Source organism: Bombyx mandarina, chromosome 20 (genome assembly GCF_030267445.1).
Source record: "Bombyx mandarina strain Sakado chromosome 20, ASM3026744v2".
Classification (NCBI taxonomy): domain Eukaryota; kingdom Metazoa; phylum Arthropoda; class Insecta; order Lepidoptera; family Bombycidae; genus Bombyx; species Bombyx mandarina.
Window position 1 is genome coordinate 6577092 of NC_143226.1, and position 26651 is coordinate 6603742.

General features: G+C 39.0%; 1 protein-coding gene across 2 annotated transcripts in view; it reads left to right on the forward strand.

The window, feature by feature from the left end:
- Nucleotides 1-1063: 1063 nt before the first annotated feature.
- The window catches only part of Neto (Neuropilin and tolloid-like), a 162997-nt gene continuing 137409 nt past the window's right edge, over nt 1064-26651 (forward strand). For both annotated transcript variants that reach the window (XM_089735659.1, XM_089735658.1), the window contains exon 1: nt 1064-1393. The gene's annotated coding sequence lies outside the window, so the exon portion shown is untranslated. The remainder of the gene's footprint in view (nt 1394-26651) is intronic.

A 26651-nucleotide genomic window follows, 5' to 3' on the forward strand; every position in this document is an offset into this window, starting at 1 on the left:
GTGGGTCAAAATCGCGTCTAAAGGAGTCAGTTACAAACATACAAACATACATACCTATACAAGTGAAGCTAATATTATAAAGCGTGTAATAATAATAAGCAAGTGTTAAAAATAACTGTTAACGTTACCTTATTTATGAACTACATGCCAATTTTGTATAATTATTTACAGAGTGAAAGAAAGATTAGAGTGAAAGAAGAATTCACTGCAAAATCATACGGCAGACGGTCTGAATGTACAGCCTTCGATTGCCTCAAAAGCTTTTCGAGAAGTACGTCTCAAAGTTTACAAAATTGGTCCCAATGCGAGTCTGTAATATAAAGATTCCTCACGCTGTAGGCCCGCTAATAACTCCTCGGCACGTTTTTTATATCATTCGAGGCTTATAGCTTAATATCCAATCAAGATTGTAATTTCTGTGCGGATAAGGCTAGACACTGACTGTCATTTTGGATCAGCCGATATTTTTGAATTAGTTTTTATAAAAAAACTAGCTGACCCGGCAGACTTCGTAGTGCCTCAATCGATAAATAAAATACCTAAGCTTTTGTATAAAATAAACGTAAATAAAATAAAAGGAATGCGTCCAACGGGGGACACATCAAAGGAAAAACAAAATTGTTTATTTTTATATAATTCCGACTATTTTCATTTTTTTTTTCACCTTTTAAACCCTCTCTGGACTTCCACGAATAATTCAAGACCAAAATTAGCCAAATCGGTCCAGCCGTTATCGAGTTTTAGCGAGACTAACGAACAGCAAAGATAGAAAGATGTGAAGTTTTATGGGCTTAAGTTTACTTAAAATAAACGCATTTCATTTCTCAGTTTTAAATAACGAAAATGCAATGTCTTCTCATTTAATTTTGTGAACTATTAAGAGTTTAAATGATGGCGTTCTGACGTCATTGCTTGAAAATAAAAATTACAAAAAATATAAAATACTGAATGTATCCGAGTCGCCTACACGTCTATGCAGACGGCGCTTTCAGCAATTTCCTGAAGCCGCCAGAAAGAGACGTCCGATGCCTCTCGTTCTGCACTGAGATTACCGTTTCATCGGACCCGCTTCAGAAATTCAGTCCGGCTTCAGAATCGAAAGAGAGAGCACGTGTCGCGGTGGCTCACGAAAATTTATACAAAGCGCGCGTTCGACAAACGAAAGTGACGTATCAAGTTTTTTTTTCGTCAAGTTTAGTGCAAAGGGTTCGATTTTGAACGGCTTAGTTTTGTTAGTGCGGTTCCCAGTTGAACTGGTCGTTTGCCAAATTATTAAGATTAAAATAAACGTTTGAATATTTTCGTAGCGGACACTAAAGTATGCCGCTAGCCGACTTCAACATAGTTTGCCGTGATTAATTGGATTTTGTATAGGGATTTCACGAGATAAAAGGTAAAATGTGTTAATAGTTTATATAATATCGTTCATGTTACTAATTTTTGTAGGTACTTATTAAACATTGAGAATGTCTCTTAACGCTAGAGGCGAAGGAATCGACTTGGGGATTCCAATTTTAATGTGTACATGTTTATCAATCTAATCTTATTATCAGTAAAATTAAAAATAAAGCTGAAATAGCAAACTGAAGTAATTTCATATTTTCTTTGTATCCTGTTGATACTGGTCAGGATATCGGAGCATAAAGAGTATTGCATGGTCGTCGGTCCTTGACGCGTGTGAAAATATTCAAATTAATCGGACCCCTTGAAGTAGGTGAAAATGACAGTCAAAGATTCCATCACATACAAACAAACTAAACTAGTAAAATATGTTATGTTATAAAAAATTCTAATACGTTTACAAATTGAATTTTCGATATCGAACCTTTCGCCTTCCGTTGAAATTCAATATCAATATGCAAATGTCAATTACTTATTATGTGTCAAATTTGGCAATAGGTTTAATTATTAACATCCTAATTTTAAATAGGCTTTATCATTTTCTGTTCGTGGATTCCTTACTATAATAATGTAGGTACTTACTTAAAAGAATAAATCAAAGTTATCAGTCAAATGCACATGCAATGTCTTCCTTAAAGTAATAATCGATATGAAAGGAAAAAATCCGCCATTTTTTTACCAATATAATTTTTTTTAAGGATTTTATGACCTGGTAACTGAGACCTTTAGGTCAAGTCTTATTTTAATGTAACGACATAAAATTAGTTTCGTAGAAAATTTTGGATACACTAATACGTGTCATTCTCAATTTTGTTTATTTATAATACAAATAATAAACCCCGAGACGAAAACGCTTAAGTTCTTACAAACCAACAATTCAGTTTCTTTGGAGAGTCAAAAGCCCATGAAAATGCCTTCGTAAAATATTTATAGAAAGCATTGTTATGGCTGTTGATGGAAATACGAAGATAACGATACACTTCAAGTTATCTGTGCCATCATTTGACGTCAGGTCAAAGCCAAGGTCAAAATGTAATTCTTAAAGATACAGCATTATCTTCGGTTTTAAAGAGCCTTAAACATATTTAATACAACTAATAAATCTTGCATTTCTACTTGTCATTAGAGATATAGTGAGAAAAGATTTACCTTCGTATTTTTTCGGAAAAGTTCGTATTTATCGTGCTAATTTCATAATTGTTATAGTTGTAACATTTCTATATTACTAGAGGCCCCGCAGTAGTCGAAATTCGACTATAATTAATTGGAATTGTATGTTTATACATTAATAAGATTGTATTTTATACTTCTGTAATCACAAATTTCGCCAAGACTACACTACACTATAAAAATATTAACAAAGACAAACAATATTTAATCTATTCTCAATTTGACAACAGACGTCAAGAACAAAAGCTTGACAATAAATAGTATGCATGCGTGTGTGCGTCAAATACATGGTATGTAGTGTGTGTAATGTTTTCTTTATTGATTTAATGTATCTTTTATGCATTATTTAAAAAAAATATTAGCATTGTGCACTTCTTCTCTATATTCTCTATAAGTGTGGAAAATTTCATACTCTTCCGTCCGCGCAATTTTCGTAAAAAGGGATACAAAGTTTATGCTTCACGTATTAATATATAGATACAATGACTTTATTTATTTTGAAATTTGACACTAAATAATAAAGTTCCATATTAATCTCTGAAGTATACTATATAGGTCTATGATATTAATGGATGTGAAAATGTCACTGAACGGTGGTAGATTGGTGATCCGGTGGTAGATTCTGCGAAGCACTGCTCTTGCTAGGGCCAGTGTTAGGTTAGCCACCTACATGTTAGGGCAAGCTGAAATAGTCTCTCAAGGCTATCAGAATAGGTAGGAAAAAAATATATGGGAAGAGGGAAGATATGATTAACCTCCCAATTCGGGCTGGTTCGTCTGATTTGAAGGTTCCGATAGCAGTCATGCTCAATTCATACCATATGGCGGCCGTAGAGCGTATTGTGAGCGCGCGCGGTTAGGCACCAAAATCCCGCCTATCTCTGCCGCGAAACAGCGTTTTAGCTTAAAGAGCGTGACAGCCGTTGTACTGTAAAATTGAGACTTAGAAATCATGTCTTGGTGTTGTCTTTGGACTTCAGTAACCACTTAACGTCAAAGAGTCAAATCAAATTTTTATTTATGAAGAAATCCATTCTCGATTTTGCAACAACTGAGTTTATAACATGACAATTATATTTTAAATGTCCTTAGTTTCATCTTAAATTAAAATAATCTAAGTCGACGATCCAAAGACTAGTTTTAAAACTAGAAAAAATATAATAAAAACACTTCATTTATTTTGGTAATCCCGATCTCAAGATATTAGATTAAAGTACTGAAATTGTAATATTATTTACATTCTTCAATCATTGAAGCGTGTACACATTTTAAAGTCATACGTAAGTTTTCAAGCCTCTGAGAATTACTTTCAGAGATCCAGTCACGTACATCTCTACTAATATTATAAAGAGGAAAGATTTGTTTGTATTGTATAGGCTCCGAAGCTACTGAACCGATTTGAAAAATTCTTTCACTCTTTGGAAGCTACACTATTCCCGAGTGACATAGGCTATTATAATCTTTAAAAAAAAAAATAGGGATCCTTACTAAAACTCCAATAATGTAACCCAAGTTGTAAAGAAATTACCTAAAATATTCTTTACATCGCGTGCCCTGCGAAAACTATTGATGATAGAATAAAATAATGTACTACGACTTATCGTTGAAATTTTTGTTAAAGACCCGAGCGTAGCCGGAGCGGGCCGCTAGTACATAATATATTCAAAGATAATTTATAAAAGTGCTTATAAAAGTATTAACTTCTTCAACGACTGTAAATATTGTAAATATTGTTACGCGCTGGGTTTGGAATAAATGAAACTTCCAAAAGTACTTCTAAATGTACAAATTAAAACTGTATTTAACACTTAGAACACTTATAGAGCACTTTACAATTCGCAATTGACTTCTTCCGCTTCGCTTCAGGTAATCCCTTCGCTGTTTCGCTTTGAGTAGATCCGCTTACAAACTGTCTTCGTGTCATCTCTGCAACGCTTTTGTAGTCGATACGTCATCTACAACTATCGTGAACATTCTCGGTCAAAATCAGTCGTTTCGATATGTGTGTGGCGGGTAGCCATCATACAACGCAAGATAATTGACAGATGCCTGAATCGCGCTTACGACATTTTCAAGATAAAGCGCATATATACAAGTTCCGAACAACAACATGTGGACCGTCGGTCTGCCGAACAAATATCACCCGCTCGGTTGAAGATCTTCCCTTTGTCGTATATATTCCCAAATGTGTTTCCGTTATTCGATAATAGATGGCGTTACACTTCTCGAGCGTTCTCGTTATTACTAGTTCTTTTGATATTCATTTCTGCTATTCGACGACAGATGGCGTTATTCCTATCGGCGTAACAATATGTACATACACTAACAGTGCTGAAATTCTGTGACGGCGAAATGGTTTCGTTGCCTAATTAACCTTCATAAAGAATGTAATTACGTGCCAATTAAGTGGCCGTGGCCTGAAGGATAAGACGACTGGCGTACTCGTCTCGAGCGATGCGGCTGTGTCAGTGTTCGAATCACGCAAGCAGGCACCGATTTTTCGAAGTGAAATCCTCTTTAGTCACGTTGAGCAGGTTTTGCTGGGAAAAAATCTTATGGATTCGCGTCACCGACATTCTAATATTTATTTTATATCTATACGTACATACCTTTATCTATAGCACGTACTCAGTGTGCTTAGTTCGAGTTTTTTAACGTTTTCAATAGCGTAAAAGTTTTGTATGCACTTCGATCAGCGCAAACGTAGGCAAACGATCCCATTCCATACAAATATGAGCTAACTTTTACGCTGTCGAGAACGTTAAAAAACTCGCACTAAGCACACTGATACAAGACTGGAAGGCCACGTTGTTACGGAATAATTAGATCCATTATTCATTGCATTATTCTTAGCTTTCAGGCTTAGCACTAGGAGCAGGCTTAGAGTCCCTGGTCACCGTAATCATCGAACTCAGCAAAGAGTTCAACTTGAAAACGAACTCATATAAATCGGCCCTTTGAGTTTCTCCAAAGAAAACCAAAGAATATACTATCAATAACTATGTTCGCTATAGCTTCTATATCATTTGTTTGTTGCTTAGATGGGTGGAAGACCTCACAGGTGTTAGGTGGTTACTGGAACCCATAGACATCTACAATGTAAATGCGCCACCCAACTTCAGATACAAGTTCTAAGGTCTCAGTATAGCTACAACGGCTGCCCCGCCCTTCAAACCGAAACGCATTACTGCTTCAAGGCTGAAATAGGTGGTACCTACCCGTGCGGACTCACAAGAGGTCCTACCACCAGTAAGTAAGTGCCGATTTAGCATTAACCACCAGCCGATTCGGTTCAGATTTGAACACATTACGTAGTGAAATACAATAAACTTATTTTAGGGAATAAAATTTGTAGTTATAACGTATTCAAAGGCAACAGGTGCACGTCCGACAAATGGAAAACTTATTTCCGAGGTACTCACGTAAGAAAAGCTTTATAGCATACCGATTATTTGCTTAGGACGAAGCTTTGTCACGTAATTTCTACGTGGTCTACGCGACAAGAAGGTGACGTTAAAACGAAATGGAACGTGGTCTTCATAGTCTTTTAACTGGATGTTTTTGCACAAAGTTATTGCTTAAAAAAGCAGTCCCAAATGGAAAGGATATTTACTATACGATGCGCACTACGCCCCATAGATTCTACCGAAGTATAAATTAAAACTGTATTCAACACTTAGAACACTTAACGAACACTTTAAAATTCTCAATTCGCTTCTTCCGCTTCGCTTCAGGTGAACCGTTCGCTGTTTCGCTTCGAGTAGCTCCGACTACTGACTTCGTACCATCTCTGCAACGCTTTTATAGTTGATACGAGATCCTTATATTTATCCAGAACATTTTGGGCAAGTCGAGTAGCTTCGATGTGTGTTTCCGTTATCTGATAATAGATGGCGTTGCGCTTCTCGAGCGTTCTCGACGTTACTAGTTCCTTTAATATTCGCTTCGACTATTCGGCGATAGATGGAGCTACTCTTACTGGCCTAGCAAAAGCATAATGCGAACACCGTCATTCACGGTGTGACAGGTCAATAAACGGACTTTGCGACAAGCAGGTTTTTTTAATGGTCCAATGTACGAACTTACATCCCGCCTATTGCTAAGTGGTGACACAAACTCTTGAGATGTGATCTTGTAATCTCGATTGTGTGTGACAACGAGTATCCCTCCTTTTATACGAAAACGAATAAATACCCGCAAAAATTTATAAATCAATCTTGAAAGTTATAAGTATTTCATCTGCCAAAGCAACTGATGTATTAGCTCGAACCAAGCTACTACGTATCGATGTGAAACTCGTAAACATTATATATCTAATGAAATACATATTACGCGTATTAAATTTCTGAAAATGATCTTGTTCACAGATTCAATCTATGAGTCCCAAAGGTTCTATAGCTTACAACGATTTCTTCCATGTTTAAGATATTTAGATAATGAAATAAGTTGTGTGACAACCCTAGGCTGTTTACTTAAAAATGGAAACGGGCTGGGCATGTAGCACGCCTTTAAATCCAGAGCTGGACAAAAAAAGATACAATGCGGAAGGATCCACTAGGAAACAGAAAGAAGAGCAGAACATGATTTTATTATATATTTTTTTTCTATAATAATGTATTGTCTATAGTACACCGCAACATGCCTGCTATATTTTTATATTTTCCAGAATTTCTGTAAATTAAACGGTTGTCTGGAAGAGTCGCTTTTAGCGATAAGACCGCCTATTGTACAAATATATCTGCTTTTTGACTGTTTTTTTGAATCTAAATTTAGGTGTGCAATAAAGTGTATTCTCTCTCTCATTATGGGAAGAAGATATAAAGAAAGTAGCAACTACAAATTGGGTTAAAATAGCCCATTCTAGAGAAGATTGGCTATCTTTGGAAGAGGCATTTAACCGAGGGGGTTCTTGCAAGTAGAAATAGTACCTAAAACTCCAACAAACATAGTTTTGAGTTAACATAGGTATAATTTAGTTTTTTAAAAGTTATTTGCGCGAAATATAAGGCCTTTTTTATTGCTTAGATGGGTGGACGAGCTCACAGCCCACCTGGTGTGAAGTGGTTACTGAAGCCCATAGACATTTACAACGTAAATGCGCCACCCACCTTGAGATATAAGTTCTAAGGTCTCAAGTATACCTATAGTTACAACGGCTGCCCCACCCTTCAAACTGAAACGCATTACTGCTTCACGTCAGAAATAGGCGGGGTGCTGGTACCTACCCGTGCGGACTCACAAGAGGTCCTACCACTAATAATTAATTTATTATATTTATATTAATATATTTAATTTCTTATTTTATTTTCATTTATTTATACGTATTTCATTACAAAATTGGTACTTGCCCGCGGAAATCTCAGGACGGCGTATGGTCCAGCTACATCGGACGTCTCACCAATTTCCATGGATACTTCACTTAGTTAAGATAACTAGTGGTCCCCCGGTAGTTGAAATTCGACTTTAAAATTAATTAAAATTATAAGTTTGAACATTATTATACTTCTATAATTACAGATTTCGCCAAGAATATACTATAGACAAATAACAATATTAATCTATTCTCAATTTGATCACAGACTTTAAACAATAACAAATGTTTGACCATAAATAAAGAGTATATGTGTTGTGTCAGATACATGGTAGTGTGTGTAATGCTTTTTTTATTGATTTGTGTGTAATGCATTTTTTGTGCTTAATTTTAAAAAAATATTAACATTCTGCACTCCTTCTCTATATACTCTATAAGTGCGGGAAATTTTATACTCCTCCGTCCGCGCAATTTTCGTAAAAAAGGGTACAAAGTTTTTGTTTCACGTATTAATATATAGATAGATGTAGTGAAGTACTTCGAGGAAAATGCGTAAAACAACACGAAGCTTTATAATTTAATCTCGTAACAACCGCCCGCCTTACGCCTAGTCACACGCCGATTTAGCCAACATAAATAGGTCAGATATTTTAGAGGCGACACGCGGAACCCGAATGCAGATGTCATTGAAAACTGTTTTGTAGACGCACTCGCATACCAGCGAGCATCCGGCGCCGTAATTAATAAAACCGCCGAAACTATCATTGTAGCTACAATGCATTTCGACGCTTGAAAGGCAAACGTGACTAAGCGACAATCATCATCAGCCTGTATCTATCCACTGCTGGATGTAGGCCTCTCCCATGGTCCGCCACAATGAACGATCCTCCGCCTTCCGCATCTAATCTCTCCCAGCATATCGCCGCAAGTCATCGGTCCAACGGGCAGGGGGACGCCCAACGCTGCGCTTACCGGTACGCGGTCTCCAGTCCAGAACACGTCTGCTCCATCGGCCATCGGTTCTGCGACACGTATGTCCAGCCCATTGCCATTTCAGCTTGCTAATTTTTTTTTAAGCGACAATGCGTGAACTTTACAGTAGACTGATTTAAAGTTGAAATACCTGAAAAAAAAAAATTTTTTAACGAATCTAGCTGTAGTAGAATCTAGCTAGTAACTGTAGGATTGAAATGATTTTAATAGCCCTAGAAATATATATTTTTTGCGCATCGAATATGGTTATTGCCTATCATTTATGTACAAAGCAGTTATTGTCGCTTAGTCACGTTTGCCTTTCAAGCGTCGATTTACATTATCTTCCTTCACTATTCAATCTATTCTTTTTTTATGATTGTAAGATTACTGGTGTTCCCGGAGGCCTTTCCAGTTTCACCAGGACAGGTGGGCGAGCAAAGGCTCAGCCAGGAGCCGGGTGGGATTTGCTAACAACTGTCCGAGCGCCTCCGAAGGAGACCTAACAACTCAAGAACCATTGCTTCGCGAATGAATCTACTACCGGATCGGAATCGCGACCCGCTGAGAAGACCCGGCGAGAAACTCAGCGGGCTGATGCGTGGGTTAGGTTGCACGTCGACCTCTTTGTCGAGTTCGACGAGTACGGTTACCGGGGTTCCTAAGCCTGCTCCTAGGGTTAGAGCTGAAGGCGTCTAATGCATCAATGCATGCAGTCTATTCTTCTACGGAATGCGCTCCCACTCAAAATAAAGTCGGCCACTACACGTGAAGCGTTTAAGACGAGGGTTCGAGAAATGTTTCTCAGAGAGTTAGCAGTCATCCAATTGATATTTATATATATATTTTATTAATCTTGCAGTAGATTCGTTTGCAAAAAAATTCACATGAGATCTTCTGCGGTCCGATTTCTTCATGTTAAGTCTCTTTCCTTGTTAAAGCTACCCGTGCGGTCTCACAAGAGGTCCTACCACCAGTAAACTTAAACGGAAACGTGACTTTGTTTTATAAATTAAGATTTAGTTGCAACCAAAGTGATTATCAACATTATATAACATTGACAAATTGATAATAGCAGATGTTACCTCAATTTTATGTGCAATCGACAGTGCAATAGTTGACAACGTCTTGAAATTCGAAAAGTAAGAATCTATATATTAATACGTGAAGCAAAAACTTTGTATCCCTTTTTACGAAAATTGCGCGGACGGAGGATTATGAAATTTTCCACACTCATAGAGAATATAGAGAAGAAGGGCGCAATGCTAATATTTTTTATTACATTAAATTAATAATACATTAAATCAGTAAAGAAAACATTACACACACTACCATGTATTTGACGCAACACGTATTCATACTATCATATTTATTGTCAAACTTTTGCTCTTGACGTCTGTTGTCTAATTGAGAATAGATTAAATATTGTTTGTCTTTTCTAATATTTTTCTATAGTGTAGTCTTGGCGAAATTTGTGATTATAGAAGTATAATATTCTTTGAAAATAGAATCTTAATAGTGTACAAACTTATAATTTCAATTAATCATAGTCGAATTTCGACTACCGGGCGACCACTAGTAATTAAATAAAAATACATACAAGGAATGATTTCTTTATATTATTTACATTAACAAAACGAATTTTGATCGTGGAATTAATTGGGGTTGTTAATGATGATAGGTCGTATTGCAAGCCCGCAGGGGTAGGTCCTGTCTTTGTGTCGTTCTGAACACAAATTCCTAACAACGAAACTTTAATAAAGTCGAGAAACAAATCAAAAAGTAAAACAGAACGGACTTACAAGTCGCCCCGAGCCGAATCGAGGGAGCTTCCGCACGAGACCGCGTCGCAAGCTTAAAAGCGCGATTCTTTTTTTTACACGCTTTATTTTCCTACCTATGCTGATAGCCTTGAGAAGCTATTTCAGCTTCGCCCTAACATGTAGGTCGGCTCACGGGGCTCAAACCTGACGACGTTGCTAACACGAAGCCTAGCAAGAGCAGTGCTTCTCAGAATCTACCACCGGATCGAAAACGTGAAACTCAGTGGGCTGTGTCTGTGGGTTAATTCGTTCGTCGAGCCCTTCGTTGCAAGCGACGGGTTCGATGAGCACGGTGATCGGTGCTTGTGGTGCCTAATAGCACCGTTAATGGATCAGGAGGATCCGTAATGACGTGTTTTGACGTCGACCATTTATCATTAGGTCTACAGAATCGGGGCGCGATTCTTTTACGCACTGCCTTTTTATAGCCAATGAAACAAATCAAAAATGTTAACTAGCAACTCTTTTCAATTTTTACCCTGCAAACGGATTTATTAATGTGGGTTTTTACATTCGGGTCGGGCCAGTGAAACAGTTGATGACTTCACACAAACTTAATTTTCATTACGTCTTTCTTATCTATGTAACTAAAACATAAATGTCTTATATCTTCAGAGTTACGCCGCGTCTGTCTGCCGTCGCGTCAGGTAACTACCCTCTTCTCACTTAAAAATATAAAACAATATGTTCAGCATTCATTCGCCGTCTTTCTTACCATAGATAATACACATAAATTAGTTATAGATAAGCAACTCAAGTACTCAACAAAAATGTTTACGGGCGTCGGCCACTAGGTGGCTTCGCTTCGATTAGTTTCTCATTGCTCCTGTAGATGGCAGTAGCATATTACTTAGATTTTATTTTTTTAATGACAATATTTGTAAATTTTTAGAAGCCACATATTGATAAAGTTTAATCATTTTGTCTATAACAAATAAAGACTTGTATGATTTATTGATTTTTTTATTTGCTGTGTTTGGTTATACCATAATTAAACTTAACTTTAACAACATATAAGTGCGCTGATGATGAAGTGTGCAACTTCATTCTGTTAATTTTGTGTCACGGTGCGGGCGCGGTTTTCACTCTCATCAATTTTTCATAACGCGCCTAAAGAAGTATAACTTCAAAAATATTTGTCTTCAAGTCTTGCAGTTTCAGGCTCCTGTTTCTTACTTCCTAACACGACCTATCTCCTATCTCTCTCACTCAGTCGTGCTCCATATCTGGTATTTATCCATACCGTTCCGTTCCTACATTAATAACCAAATAGAGGCACGGAATCAACTAACACGGGCGTGAGCTCTATCATCAAACCGCGCCCTTAATTTCGGTTAACACGACAGACCTTAATCAAACGCACATATAATAAAGGCGGGTTGGCATCACGTAAATTAAGCACAATGTAACATTATCAAGTTATTCAATACCATTTCCGGGCTCATAATGCCAAATGAGAAGATAATTGAGAACTTGGGATGTCGTGCTGAAGCAGCTACTAAAACAAATGACACATATTGTTTATTTTAAAGATTCTTCTTTACGTATGGCCTAAACGTAAAAAAAATGTTGCACGTGCAACTTGGTGCACGTAAAAGAAGTGAAACTTCTTTTGCGGTGTGTGGTATTGTGGTTTTCTTCATTCTTCATCCTTAAATCAAATTTATCTTGTAATAGGGAATGCTGTGTATAAGAGAAACAACTTAGCTCGGAATTATTTCATTGCCCCACGTAGGGCACCGGTGACCTACATAGCAGTCAACGTGTTAAAATAAGTGATAATAATAAACATGTCTACATTCACTAGAAGTGGTTGCGATTTGGCATGGTCGCTCAGAAGTTGTAGCTTTATAACTATGAGAAGTTGAGTAAGTAACAAAATGTCCCCCTAAATAAGGCTCCCGTTATATTATCCCGAAAAGTTCCACGTAACTGCCGCATCACGCAGATTTTATTGTTACAAAAGTAAGAAATTTAAACAGGCAAACCCAAAACTAATCAAATACCATTTTCTTGGCCGATTGTCAATCGTTTCTCCTTTTTTGATTGGTTATTAGCGAAGAACTCTTTTTTTGCTTTATTTATTTCTTAAACGCATTAGTGCTTCACGGCAGGAATAGGAAGGATGTTGGTCCTTACCGGCGAGGACTCACAAGACGTTCTACGACCAATAATTACGTAAATTATAATTTTGCAGGTTTGATTTTTATTACACGATGTTATTCGTTCACCGTGGAAGTCAATCGTGAATATTTGTTAAGTACGTATTTTATTGGAAAGATTGGTATCTGCCGGCGGGATTCGAACACCGATGCATCGCTGCATACAAATGCACCGTCTTATCCTTTAGACCACGACGACTTCAGATAGATAACAAACACCCAGACAAAGAGCAAACAAACATGTTTTTTTTTCTTTTTTATTGCTTAGATGGGTGGACGAGCTCACAGCGCACCTGGTGTTAATTGGTTACTGAAGCCCATAGGCATCTATAACGTAAATGCGCCACCCACCTTGAGATAAAAGTTCTAAGGTCTCAAGTATAGTTACAACGGCTACCCCACCCTTCAAACCTAAACGCATTACTGCTTCACGGCTGAAATAGGCAGGGTGGTGGTACCTACCCGTGCGGACTCACCTATGACGTCACAGTTAGGGGCGTTAAACACTGCATCACCGAGCTAGACAATGAACAAAAAATCCTTTCACTAATTAAGCTGAAACAATGCATCATTTTCGGCGAACACAAATTGGTATTTTCAAACGGCTTAATCAGAACTCATTTCGATACATGAATATTAATGTCTGGCCGTGTTTGTATTGTGTGTTTTTGGCGTTTGATTTCATCTTTATTGCTATTTATCCACGTTTATTTCAAAACTGATTAAAATGTCAAACCCGTCTGTCTCAAATGTTAGGGAACTTGGGGGGTCTTTGTAAACAATTTTCTTTAAAGCCTAAATAAGAGAATGAAGGTCATAACGCATCTGGTGTTGAGTGGTTATCGAAGCCCATGGAAAACGCAACGCGATTGACGCCATCCACTTTGAGAGATTTGAGCTCTTTTTTTCAATTGTAGAGCAGGTACACTACTTACTGATATTTCAATTTTTTTTGATGAATGAATGAATGAATGAATGAATGATTTATTTTATTTCAGACAACAACAACAAGTCCATAATATGTATACATAGTATAATTGAAACATACTTAAAATTAACAAAACAGATCAAATAAAAAATACATTATTAAAAATAATTATCAGCTTTAACAGAACACTTTACAATTCGTAATTCACTTCTTCCGCTTCGCTTCAGGTGATACGTTCGCTGTTTCGCTTCGATTAGTTCCGATTACTGACTGCCTCCGTCTCATCTCTGCAACGCTTTTATAGTCGATACATCTCTAGAATTATCGAGAACATTCTCGGCAAGACCGGTTGTTTAGATATGTGCTTCCGCTATTTGATAATAGATGGCGTTGTGCGTCTCGAGCGTTCTCGAGTTTACTAGTTCTTTTGATATTCGTTTCTGCTATTCGACGATAGATGGCGTCACTCTTACCGGCGTAACATTGTTAATCACACGAATCAAACCCACGACCCTCACCGGTCAGGAGCGCTAACTACATCACAGCCGAGTCGGTTGTTACAATAAGTTACTTCAACTTAATCACTCGATGTGGATGGTGATAATCATCTATAGGTACTGTGGTGGTAGCCATCACAGAACGCAAGATATTTGACAGATGACTGAATCTCGCTTATGACAGTTTCAAGATAAGCTTGCGTATATACAAGTTCCGAACAATAACATTCGGACCGTCGGTCTACCGAGCAATATCACCCGCTCGGTGGAAGATCTTCCCTCTGTCGTTAAACATCCTACATGCACTATTTACTACCGGTTGTCTGTGCGTATGTTTGTCTATAACAGCTACGCAATAAATATAGAGTACAATACTGCGAAAAGTCGAGTAAATCGCAAACCTAACTGACGTCACTTCCGAACCTAAAACGGAACTCATCGGAGAACACCGGAAGTAGGCTTGTGCGCGCGGCAGATAAGATGGCTTAGATAAGGCACGTAAAATCATTAATCACCGATATCTTATTAACGGAAAATCTTGATGATATTTTGTTATGATGTTTTCGTAGGCATCCCCAAACAGAGACAGGTAGGAGGGCATTTTTTGTTGTGAAACTCATTTATCGACAACAATATCAAGCTAAACGAAAATCACAATTATTGTTTATGATTATCTTCCTTTTCAACAAAGTACGGGATTCCTTCGAAATCAAGCTTAGATCAAAAATAAAGCTGACTTCAACTTAACTGGAATATCATTAAATTCAATTTAACCTGTTTAGTGTTGTGCTTAACTCCACATATTATTGTAAAAATTGTTTAAGGGTTTTTGAAATATATTCTAACTTAACAAAAACCTGACGCGAAGCTAAAAGAATTTGCTAAAACTGGCCCTAGCAAGAGCAGTGTTTCTCTTTTATTTACCACCGGATCGGAATCGCCATTCACTGAGAAGATCCGGCGAGAAAGTCAGAAGGCTATCGTCACTATAAACTAGTTTTTACTGGTGGACGCTTTGTGAGTCCGCACGGGTACGTACCACCACCCTGCCTATTTCTGCCGTGAAGCAGTAATGCGTTTCGGTTTGAAGGACGGGACAGCCGCTGTACTGCAAAAACTAAGACTTAGAAATCATGTCTCAAGGTGGGTGGCGGCATTTACGTTGTAGATGTTTATGGGCTCCGGTAACCACTTAACACCAGGTGGGCCGTGAGCTCGTCCGCCCGTCGAAGCCATAAATAAAAAAAAGGTATTATAGAGAAAAGGTAACTTGTTTAAAAACCTATCTATATACAGAGCCCATGCATCAACACGGCCGATTGAAAACAACTCAAAATAATTCAAAGAATATTGTACGTTACTACCGTAGCTGTAAGGTATACAGTCGATTGTAGTTATATAATCGCAACCGCGAGGTGCTAAAGCCGACTATTTATCACCGCGCACGTTGGCACGCGTATATATCGTTGTCATTCGTAAACAGCGCCAGGGGAATAAGAAAATGGACACTTACCAATACTCGTATGTTGCTTGATGCGCACACATCGAACCTTTAGAATTGTAGTGGCGTAACTAATTATTACTACTACTACTAGTAATACTAGTACTAATACTACCACTAATAATACTACTAATACTACTACTAATAATTAATTTTAAGAAAATTAAATAATAAGTTAAACTTTGAACGACTTACAAGCATGTATTCTATCAGTAAAAAAATTTATTTGAAATACAGAATTTTCATTTGAATTTTAGCTTTGAAAAGTGCAAAGTACGCTTTCACTGTCTCTTTTAAATAAAGCTTGTACTTTAAGCTTTAAGGTATGCGTTTTAAAGCTTAAAGTATTAAAATCGAAGCTACAAAGGTTACAATTCTTCAATTACATTTTTTGCGTTCACTAAAAAATAAGAATTTTTATTACAACGCCCATTTGACAGTGGATTCCACAGCCCTTGAGACATGAGGCCGAAGTCTCAATATAGCTGTGAAGGCAAAAACACAGTGGTGGTACCCAGTTAGCTTACAGTTATACCACCAGTTCGTGCGTTCATCGTAATCTGGTATAGTACCCGGAGGCGATACTACCTATTATCCGATTAATCCCTTACCTAAATACCTAGTACTAGTATAAGTAAATATAAGTATAGTATTAGTATAAGTATTTAGTTAAGGGATGCATGATGATGACAATGCTTGATGGGGCTGCTAAGGACAAATTTGATTTATCATGATTTAATATTTTTATTTACTAACATAGTTGTAAAGTTATCTGTAATACTAAAGCACTATAAGCCTATGATGTTTCGAAATAAAAGGTTGATTATTTCAATAAAGGACTATCTATTTGTTACTAGAGGGAATAACATCATGTAATAAAAATCAAAGCCGCAAAAATATAATTTGCGTAATTACTGGTGGTAGGATCTCTTGTGAGTCCGCACGGGTAGGTACCACCACCCTAACTATTTCTGCCGTAAAGCAGCAATGCGTTTCGGTTCGAAGGGTGGGGCAGCCGTTGTAACTATACTGAGACCTTAGAACTTATATCTCAAGGTGGGTGACGCATTTACGTTGTAGATGTGTATGGGCTCCGGTAACCACCCCAGGTGGGTTGTGAGCTCGTACATCCATCTAAGCAATGAATAAGAAAAAAGCATGTATGTTAGTCTCTGGTGTTAAGTGGTTACTGCTGGAGCCCATAGACATCTACAACGTAAATGCGCCACACACCTTGAGATATAGTTCTAAGGTCTCAGTATAGTCACAACGGCTGCCCCACCCTTCAAACCGAAACGCATTACTGCTTCACGGCAGAAATAGGCGGGGTGGTGGTACCTACCCGTGCGGACTCACAAGAGGTCCTACCACCAGTAATTACGCAAATTATAATTTTGCGGGTTTGATTTTTATTGCACGGTGTTATTCCTTCACCGTGGAAGTCAATCGTGAACATTTGTTGAGTACGTATTTCATTAGAAAAATTGGTACCCGCCTGCGGGATTCGAACACCGGTGCATCGCTCGATACGAATGCACCGGACGTCTTATCTTTTAGGCCACGACGACTACATTGATTTGTCGTATTTATTTACAGTTATTATTTATTTATAACTGATATTGATATTGTCGAAAGCCACTAAATAAACAAACAAAGATCCCTAACGCAGAACAAGCTAAAAAAAAACTTGCAAGCTCTACAGTCGAATGAAAAGCCCTAAAAGCGAAAGCTCGTAATACTCGTGAAATAAGCGTAATATATCTTTGTACCGCAGCCTCCCTCGGGGCCGCTAGAGACGAATGTTCGAACCGTGATCTCGGAGAAGAGATGCCATTGAAAAATATCAATGATTTGCATCTCCATAGAGGTCGTTTATTCGCGTCGGCGTTGCGGTCCTCTAAATGTAATAGTGCAATCACACTAATGCTATTTTAATGACAGTATTGTCTCGTGTATCGACCGAAATACGGAGGAGCGATATTTTTGGTTAGGGTCCATCCATAAATTACGTCACACGAATTTTAGGACTTTTGAACCCCTCCCCCCGTCCTTGTCACAGGCTGTCACATTTTTATAACCCCCCCTGATGTGACGTCACACATTTTTTCAATTTACGCTTGTAAGTTAAATTATAAGTTAAATGATGTTGCATGAGAGATAATCTCATAGCGAGAATGCTAAATTATTAATAACTATAGTTCAAGTTCGTAGATTTTTGAAGCTTTTTACTCACATCTAAACTTCGCGTTTTAATATTTTAAATTTTAACATGTGACGCGTCACAAAACTATTGACTCCCTATGCCCCTTGTCACACAATGTCACATTTCGGTGATACCCCCCTCCCCATCAACGTGTGACGTCATTTATGGATGACCCCTTACTGCGCGCTAATAAAGAGTAGAATCTTATTGCTGAGAGCGACCACTTCCAAACAACGATCACCTGGACAAGAACAATTTGAGAGCAGATATTTAACCGAAATTTGGTAACCTATTAAGGTTCAGTGTGCTTAGTGCGAGTTTTTTAACGTTCTCGATAACGTAAGAGTTAACTCAAACTTGGAATGTTTGCCTACGTTTGCCGCTAGGGGCGCTGTTCCAACTGTATACAAATTTGAGTTAACTTTTACGATTTCGAGAATGTTAAAAAACTCACACTAAGCACGCTGAACTCAATACGAGAGTGATTCATGAAGCAAATGGAAAGACGGATCAGTTTATGCCACAGTTTTATTGCTAAGATGGGTGGACGAGCTCACGACCCGACAGGTATTAAGTGGTTACTGGAGTCCATAGACATCTACAAGGTAAATGCGCCACCCACTTTGAGACATGAGTTCTAAGTCACAGTTTTATAGTACAACGGCTTCCTCACCCTCCAAACCGAAACGCATTGCTGCTTCACGGCAGAAATGGGCAGGTACCTACCCGTGCGGGCTCACAAGACCCCGTATTACCAGTAAAGTTAGGAGGCATTACTGCTTCGCAACAGATATAGACAGGATAGTGGTACCTAAGATGGCTTGGCTTACATTGCGCCCTTCGATCATTTTAGTTTTTCCTACCACATTTTTTTTAATTTTTATTGCTTCGATGGGTGGACGAGCTCACAGCCCACCTGGTGTTAAGTGGTTACTGGAGTCCATAGACATTCACAACATAAATGCGCCACCCATCATGAGATATAAGTTCTAAGGTCTCAAGTATAGTTACAACGGCTACCCCACCCTTCAAACCGAAACGCATTACTGCTTCACGGTAGAAATAGGCAGGGTGGTGGTACCCACCCGCGCGGACTCACAAGAGGTCCTACCACCAGTAAAACCACATTAAAACTTGAACATACTTACTTCAATTATTACCCGAAAAATTCGTATCCAAGAGACGCCCGGAGATTAAGTTCTTAGCCGTATCGGCACTCGAGACACTTGAAACTAACCCGAATAGAGGGATCGCTTCAGTAATCCCCGAGTCGACCTGTCGAAGATTCCGTAACTAGTTAATCACTCAGAACAGCGCTCCAGTAATCTTCCACAACATTTTTGAAGTGTAACTTCTGAAAGGCTCGCTTAGAGAGAAAAGATACAATTTAGGAAGAACGAGAGTGAGATAACAGACAGAGCGTCTCGCGAATCACTCGAGCGTGAAGAGAGGGAAAAGACAAAGCGAGCTAGATCGTTTCTCTTATACATAGCATTCCTTATTACAAAAGACCCGGTCATCGTTCTCGTCGAATCCGTCGCTTGCGACGAAGGGCTCGACGAGTAATTTAACCCTCAGACACAGCCCAGTGAGTTTCTTGGCGAATCTTCTCAGTGGATCATGTTTCGGATCCGGATCTGCGAAGCACGGCTCTTGCTAGGGCTCGTGTTAGCAACGTCATCTGGTTTGAGCCCCGTGAGCTCACCTACTAGTTAAGGTGACGCTGATATAGCCTCTCAAGGCTTAGGTAGGAAAAAAAAACAAGAGAAATTTGATTTAAGAGTGAAGAAAACCACAATACTACATACCGCATTTAGATTAAAATCGCACTACCTTGCACAATAATATGGCTCCTACGATATAACTGTATAAGTTGCTACTTATTTTGTATTTAATTGCATATTTTTAGTATTTATTTGTATTTAATCGTATGTAAGTCTATCTTATATTGTATTTATTTTCTACATGTGTATATAATACATTTTTATGTAAGTTTATTAAGATATAGCACCGTCCATGCTAGTTTGCTTATTCCTCTCCCTGCAAGGTTGCCTGGAAAAGATCGCTTTCAGCGATAAGGCCACCAATTTATGTCACCGTCTATTATTTGTTTTATATGCTTACTCTGTACATGTGGTGTCAAATAAAGAGTTATATTCTTATTATTATTACCGCAAAAGAAGTTTCACTTCTTTCACGTGCACCAACGCGCACCATTTTTTAATGTCTACGATAATATTGCCAGACTGCAGAACGCGTGTCTCTGATTCCTTCAGCTTGCGTCGCTTTCCTCATTATCCTGGGGGTCGTGACTCCCCCGCTGCGTCGTGCTCTTATGTACAATTTCCTTCCATCTGCTGCGATCCTTGGCTTCGTGGAGAGCATCGTGGAACTTGATGTTCAGACAAAATCGGATCTGGTCCGACCGTCTCGTGGGACTGCGTCCTCTGGGACGTTTGCCATTTATCTTGCCAGTCACCATCAGTGTTACGAATGAATCCCCTCCACGGTATTTCCCCCCTGAGCGCTATGGACATGTCCATCTTCAAACATGATTTGATAAGACTTCTCAGCACTAACCAGCTGCTTGTGCTGGAATTGCTGATGTTTAAGACGCTGCCACTTTCAATCACGTGGGCCCTATGCTCGTCTGCCTATAGTGGCATTTAAAAAAAATGTCGGATGAAAAGTTGGGTTCGGGTTTCATATTGCTAATATCTTTAGGGCAATGGAAATGATACATTTGAAGTCGGCGTGGCTTAAAGGATCAGACATTTGTCAAGCGACGCGAAAATAACGGTGCTATAACATTTTTCTCAAAGGAATATAAGTGCTTATCACGTTTCCATGAATATTTCCAAGATGAAGGAATAAGAATGAGTGATGAAACTCAAAGGTAGATTAGATACCACAGTTCTGATAATTTATTTCGCGAAGCGAGTGATTAATTCTGGCTTTTAGATTGGGATAACCGGTTTTTTATAATATTATCAGAAGAAACTGCCTAAACTGTATCTGTTATGACGTAGCGATAAAATAAGAAATGTCTTTTTTTTATTGCTTAGTTAGGTGAACGAGGTCACAGCCCACCTGGTGTTAAGTGGTTACTGGAGCCCATAGACATCTACAACGTAAATGCGCCACCCACCTTGAGATATGAGTTCTAAGGTCTCAGTATAGTTACAAGGGCTGCCCTACCCTTCAAACCGAAACGCAATACTGCTTCACGGCAGAAATAAGCAGGTTGGTGGTACCTACCCGCGCGGACTCACAAGAGGTCCTACCACCAGTAATTACGCAAAAATATTGCGGGTTTCATTTGTATTACACGATGTTATTCCTTCACCGTGGAAGTCAATCGTGAACATTTGTTGAGTACGTATTTCATTAGAAAAATTGGTACCCGCCTGAGATTCGAACATCGGTGCATCGCTCGACACGATTGCACCGGACGTCTTATCCGTTAGGCCATGACGACTTCAAAAGTCCCGAGAGCTTACCTACACGCTAGGGTGAAGCTGAAATAGCCTCTCAAGGCTATCAGTATAGGTAGAAAAAAAAAGCTAATCTTGCACTTAATATTAAAAGTGTTCGAAAATCGCACAGGCTTTTTCAATTTCGAATCGCTGTTAATAAAAAAATAGGAATAAAACAAATTAACGCGTAGATAAAAGAAAAACTCGATTGCAATGACCTTTGAAAGAAAAACTGCCATTATAAACAGAGCTCTGCCTTAATGGGACCGTCTGTTTTTTCTGTGTAACATTTAAAGGGATTAAACAAGTAACAGGTCGCAGTTATCTGGTCGCCAATAGGATGAATTATCCATGACACTACACAGCGTTTGATTGTTCAACGAACTTCCTTTTTTTTTTTTCTCGCCGGATCTTCTCAGTGGGTCGCGATTCCGATCCGGTAGTAGATTTAGCGAAGCACTGCTCTTTTCTAGGGTCAGTGTTAGCAATTCTCTCAGGTTGAGCCCGTGAGATTACTTCCCAGCTCGAGCACAGTTGGAACAGGTCCTTAGGCTACCAGTGATTAGGTAGGGAAAAAAAATATATTTGTCGTGGCGTGCAACCTCTTTGACAGGACTAAATAACTAAATTATACCTATGTTAACTCACAACTATGTCTGTTGGAGTTTTAGGTACTATTTCTACTTGCAAGAACCCCCTCGGGTAAATGCCTCTTTCAAAGATAGCCAATCTTCTCTAGATTGGGCTATTTTAACCCAATTTGTAGTTGCTACTTTCTTTATATCTTCTTCCCATCATGAGAGAGAGAATACACTTTATTGCACACCTAAATTTAGATTCAAAAAAACAGTCAAAAAGCAGATATATTTGTACAATGGGCGGTCTTATCGCTAAAAGCGATCTCTTCCAGTAACCACTTAACACCAGGTGTGCTGTGAGCTCATCCACCCATCTAAGCAATAAAAAAATAAAAAAATATAAAGCCTTCCTAAAAAACTAACACGAACCAGACGAGGACAAGGAATGAATTGGCCGTTCTTATATGTACATAAAATAGATGACAAAACGAACCAGAAAACCGTTCAATATTTATAAATCTAGGGTCATTACGTAGTGTTTAAAATCTACAGCGCGTAATCTGTCAATTTCGCAGTGAAACACACAAGATAAACTTAAAGTACCAGGAAATAAATATTGCACATCGACCCTGGGAAAGAGACGGATAATTGTTTGCTTCGTAGAGCGTTATATCTGTCGCAAATTACCTAATTGGCATTTGGTCACCATAGATACCGGATCGTTATCACACACAGGTAACGCCCTACAACAAAAACAAAATTAGACGACTGCCTCTTTCTAAATATCGACGTGCAATATTTATTGCCTGGTACTGTACTACAGCACATCGCACCAACGTGTCGATCCTCCAAGAGCTCCAGATAAAGACGAGGCTTTCTACCATCTGCCTACGTAGAGTTCTGGAATACTTTGGCCACATTGCAAGAAAGGATCACGGCAGCTTGGAGAAGCTAATGGTGATTGGCAAGGTGAACGGAAGAAGACCACGAGGTAGAGGCCCGACACGTTGGACTGACCAGATCCGCACTACCCTCGACACCACAGTTCAGGCAAATGGCGTGGAATGGTCCGTAATAAACTCTAGTCGCGAGGAGGTGGTCTCGACCCTCAGTATTGACGAAACCAAAGCAAGAAGAAGACTGTACTAGAATTGTTAGCGGACCTATCCCTCCGTGCGTCACCCGATCATTCGCTCAATACAACACTCGCAAATCCAATTAGGGCGATTCAATTAAACTGATCGCTATCAGAAAACGGCCCGAAAAATCATTAGCCGTACGCGTTACGAAACCGGTCAATTAACTTGGATTTATTTTGGTGACTTCACTGTAGCACCAGGACTTAGAGACAAATTTGTACAGAGTGATGTGTGTGGTGGAGGAATAATCTCCCTTTGACCGTATCTCTTTAGTTCTGTCCTTCTTCGAAAACAACTTGGAGAGAATCTTTTGGAGATAATTTTCATTGGTGGTAGGATACCACATCTTGTGATACCGCGCGGGTAGGTACCACCGCTCTGCCTATTTCTGCCGTGAAGCGGTAATGCGTTTTGGTTTGAAGGGTAAGGCAGCCGTTGTAACTATACTGAGACCTTAGAACTTATATCTCAAGGTGGGTGGCGCATTTACGTTGTAGATGTCTATGGGCTCTAGTAACCCCTTAACACCAGGTGGGCTGTGAGCTCGTCCACCCGTATAAAAATAAATAAAAAATCTTTATAGAGAATTTCACAGTTGTAATCCATAGATCTTTGCAGTGCGTACAGGCTTTATGCTCACGTGTGTCCATTTTTTTATAGAAACTATCTATTTCTAGACTTTTACGTTTCACTTAAGCCCAAAGGAAACTAAATCATGAATCGCGTTTTTGGTTGATTAATTTAGTGTAATCTCAACCGTCACCAACAATACCACCATTAAAATATCTAATTTACGGTTTTGCTGATCCAATCGAAAGTTAATAAGATCGAAGCAAAATTATTGAAGCGAAAACCCAAATTGGTTTGACGTGAAATTACGTGTTTTTTTTTTTGTGACAAATTGACATTTAAATTGGCTTTTTATTGATTTAGACTTAGAGATGTGTTGTGAATGGAATGTTGATCCAATTTTTTATCAATGATTTGTAGTGTAGTGCGTAGCTAGAGAGCACGTAAATTAAGGAGTAAATTCTACCACCTGCCTTGTGATTTGAGGTGGTAATCACAATAGGATTGAACCACGACTGTCTCACTTCGAACCTGAATGAATGATTGGCTTGCAGCGGATATGTACTGTGGGAGTATACGACAAAGGGAAGACCTTCCACCGAGCGGGTGATATTGCTCGGTAGACCGACGGTCTTGGTGTTGTTGTTCGGAACTTGTATGTATGTAAGCTTATCTTGAAAATGTTCTAAGCGAGATTCAGGCATTATTACAGACCGACATGTGAGGGGGACCCGAAACACTTAGTGGGCCAGGGTTTGGGCGAGGTCCGCCTCCCTGGCCCCCGCTCGACGGCGGCGGGCTTGTGGGTCTTTCACGCGCCCCGCCGCCTCCTTCTGCGAGATGGTACACTCGCAGAAGTCGAGCGTCGCCTTCCACGACTCGTCGTCTAGCATCGGTGCCACATCTGTCAAATATCTTGCGTTGTATGATGGCTACCGCCACATAAACTGTTAAGTTTTGCCTAACTTTCGGGTTTATAGGACGCCTTATACTTAGTCAGTAATAACGCACAAATTTTGCGAGTTCCATTGTATTTCTTATCCAGTAAATATATACTTACTTAGTAATTAAGGAAACCTAAGAGTCGTTCATTAACATGTATTAAGTTCATATTAAGTTCTACAGAAAAGTGTGGTTCTTTAACTGGGCCATTTTGGTACCGGCTTACAAACATACATGTTTATAAACAGCATTACATACTTGATAAGGAGTATTGAAGTGATTATCTTTCGACGCAACCCAGTCGGCTACATAAAAGGAGAAATAACAAAGTGAAACGGTGTTAAGTATCTTTTATTACGTGGTGTATTTCGAAGAGAAACACCAATGTAGCGCTTTAATAATAGCTGAATCAGCATTATTTGTTAGTGCCCTCCTCAGGCGTGAAACATCAGGCCCTAATCTTTTGTAGCCATCTCCTCTAGTCTAGTATCTTTGTCTTTTCTCATGAACTCATTCTTTTTATCTCCCCTAGATCCGTTATTCATATAAGCTGGGCCAATTAACTTCGCTCGCGTATTCATTAAATACATTTCATATTTATATCAACTCAGAAGAGGCTGAGATTTACATATTATGGTAAAGTTATTATGAAGTCTTGAATAATTTATCAGACTACTAATATTAAGTATAAAATCGTTTTGATGTCATTCGTCAGAAGTTATCTCGGTCTACCTTGGAATGTATCCTCTTGGGTTTTCCTCCACAAGTTCTTCGTTAGATTAATGTAATTCGCACTCTGATAATCTTGTTTGGTGTACGAAAAGTTAATTTGGCGTTCCGTGACAAAATAAGTACAACATTACCTTTGAATAACGTTCTGGGGAAATGCAGAGAAATTCCTGGTTTATTTTCTTACAGTTTCGATGGAGCGATCGTGATGAACAATTAGGGATGTTCTAATATCGTGAAATTATCGATTTGTGACGGTAGTACCTACGTCTTGTGAGTCCGCACGGGTAATTATCACCACACTCCCTATTTCTGTCGTGAACCGGTAATGCGTTTCAGTTTGAACGCTGATGCAGCCGTTGTACTGTAAAACTGAGACTTAGAAATCGTGTCTGAAGCTGAGTGGCATCTACGTATGCGCTCCGGTATCCACTTAATAAAAATAAGGTAGCGCACGAAGAGTTTCAAGAAATTGATGATCTTTATACTATTTGGTAGTGGTAATAGCGTGACCCTGCTTCACAATTACCTAGCATGCAATACAAATGTACAAACACATTAATCCATATGTAAGGCTAAATATATTCAGAACGTCGTGCAACCTAACCCATGCATCAGCCCGTTGAGTTTCTCGCCGAATCTTCTCAGCGGGTCGCGATTCCGATCCGGTAGTAGATTCGTCCGCGAAGCAGCTGCTCTTGAGTTGTTAGGTCTCCTTCGGAGGCGTTCGGGCAGCTGTTAGCTAATCCCACACCTCCTGGCTGAGCCTTTGCCCGCGCACCTGTCCTGGTGAAACTGGAAAGGCTTCAGGGCCACGAGTAATCCCACCCCCGCATTGGCCCATCGTCAATCCATCGGTCTGCAAGTCCCAATTGGAACCCAATATATAATAATAATAATAATAACTTCCAAAAAATAACGCAGGGTCATCCGGCCCAAATTTAGAATTTTCTGTGTTATGGATAACAGAGACTGATAAAAGAATGGAGAAGAATAGAGATGCAAGGCCAGAGAGAGGTTCCAATATTAATTGATAAGTTTGTAACTTTTAAGGAAAAAACTGATTTTAATCTATTGTTCGAAAGACAAGACTTATTATTATTATTGTAGTACCAAGTTAAGCAACCGGGTAATCTTTGCGACTACGTACTGTCTAATGTACAGGGTGGCCCATAAGTCCTTTGAAAAGTAAAATTTGAATAAAACGAACAGGGCGCGCGTGAGCGGTGCAGGGGAAGCGGGGGGAGTA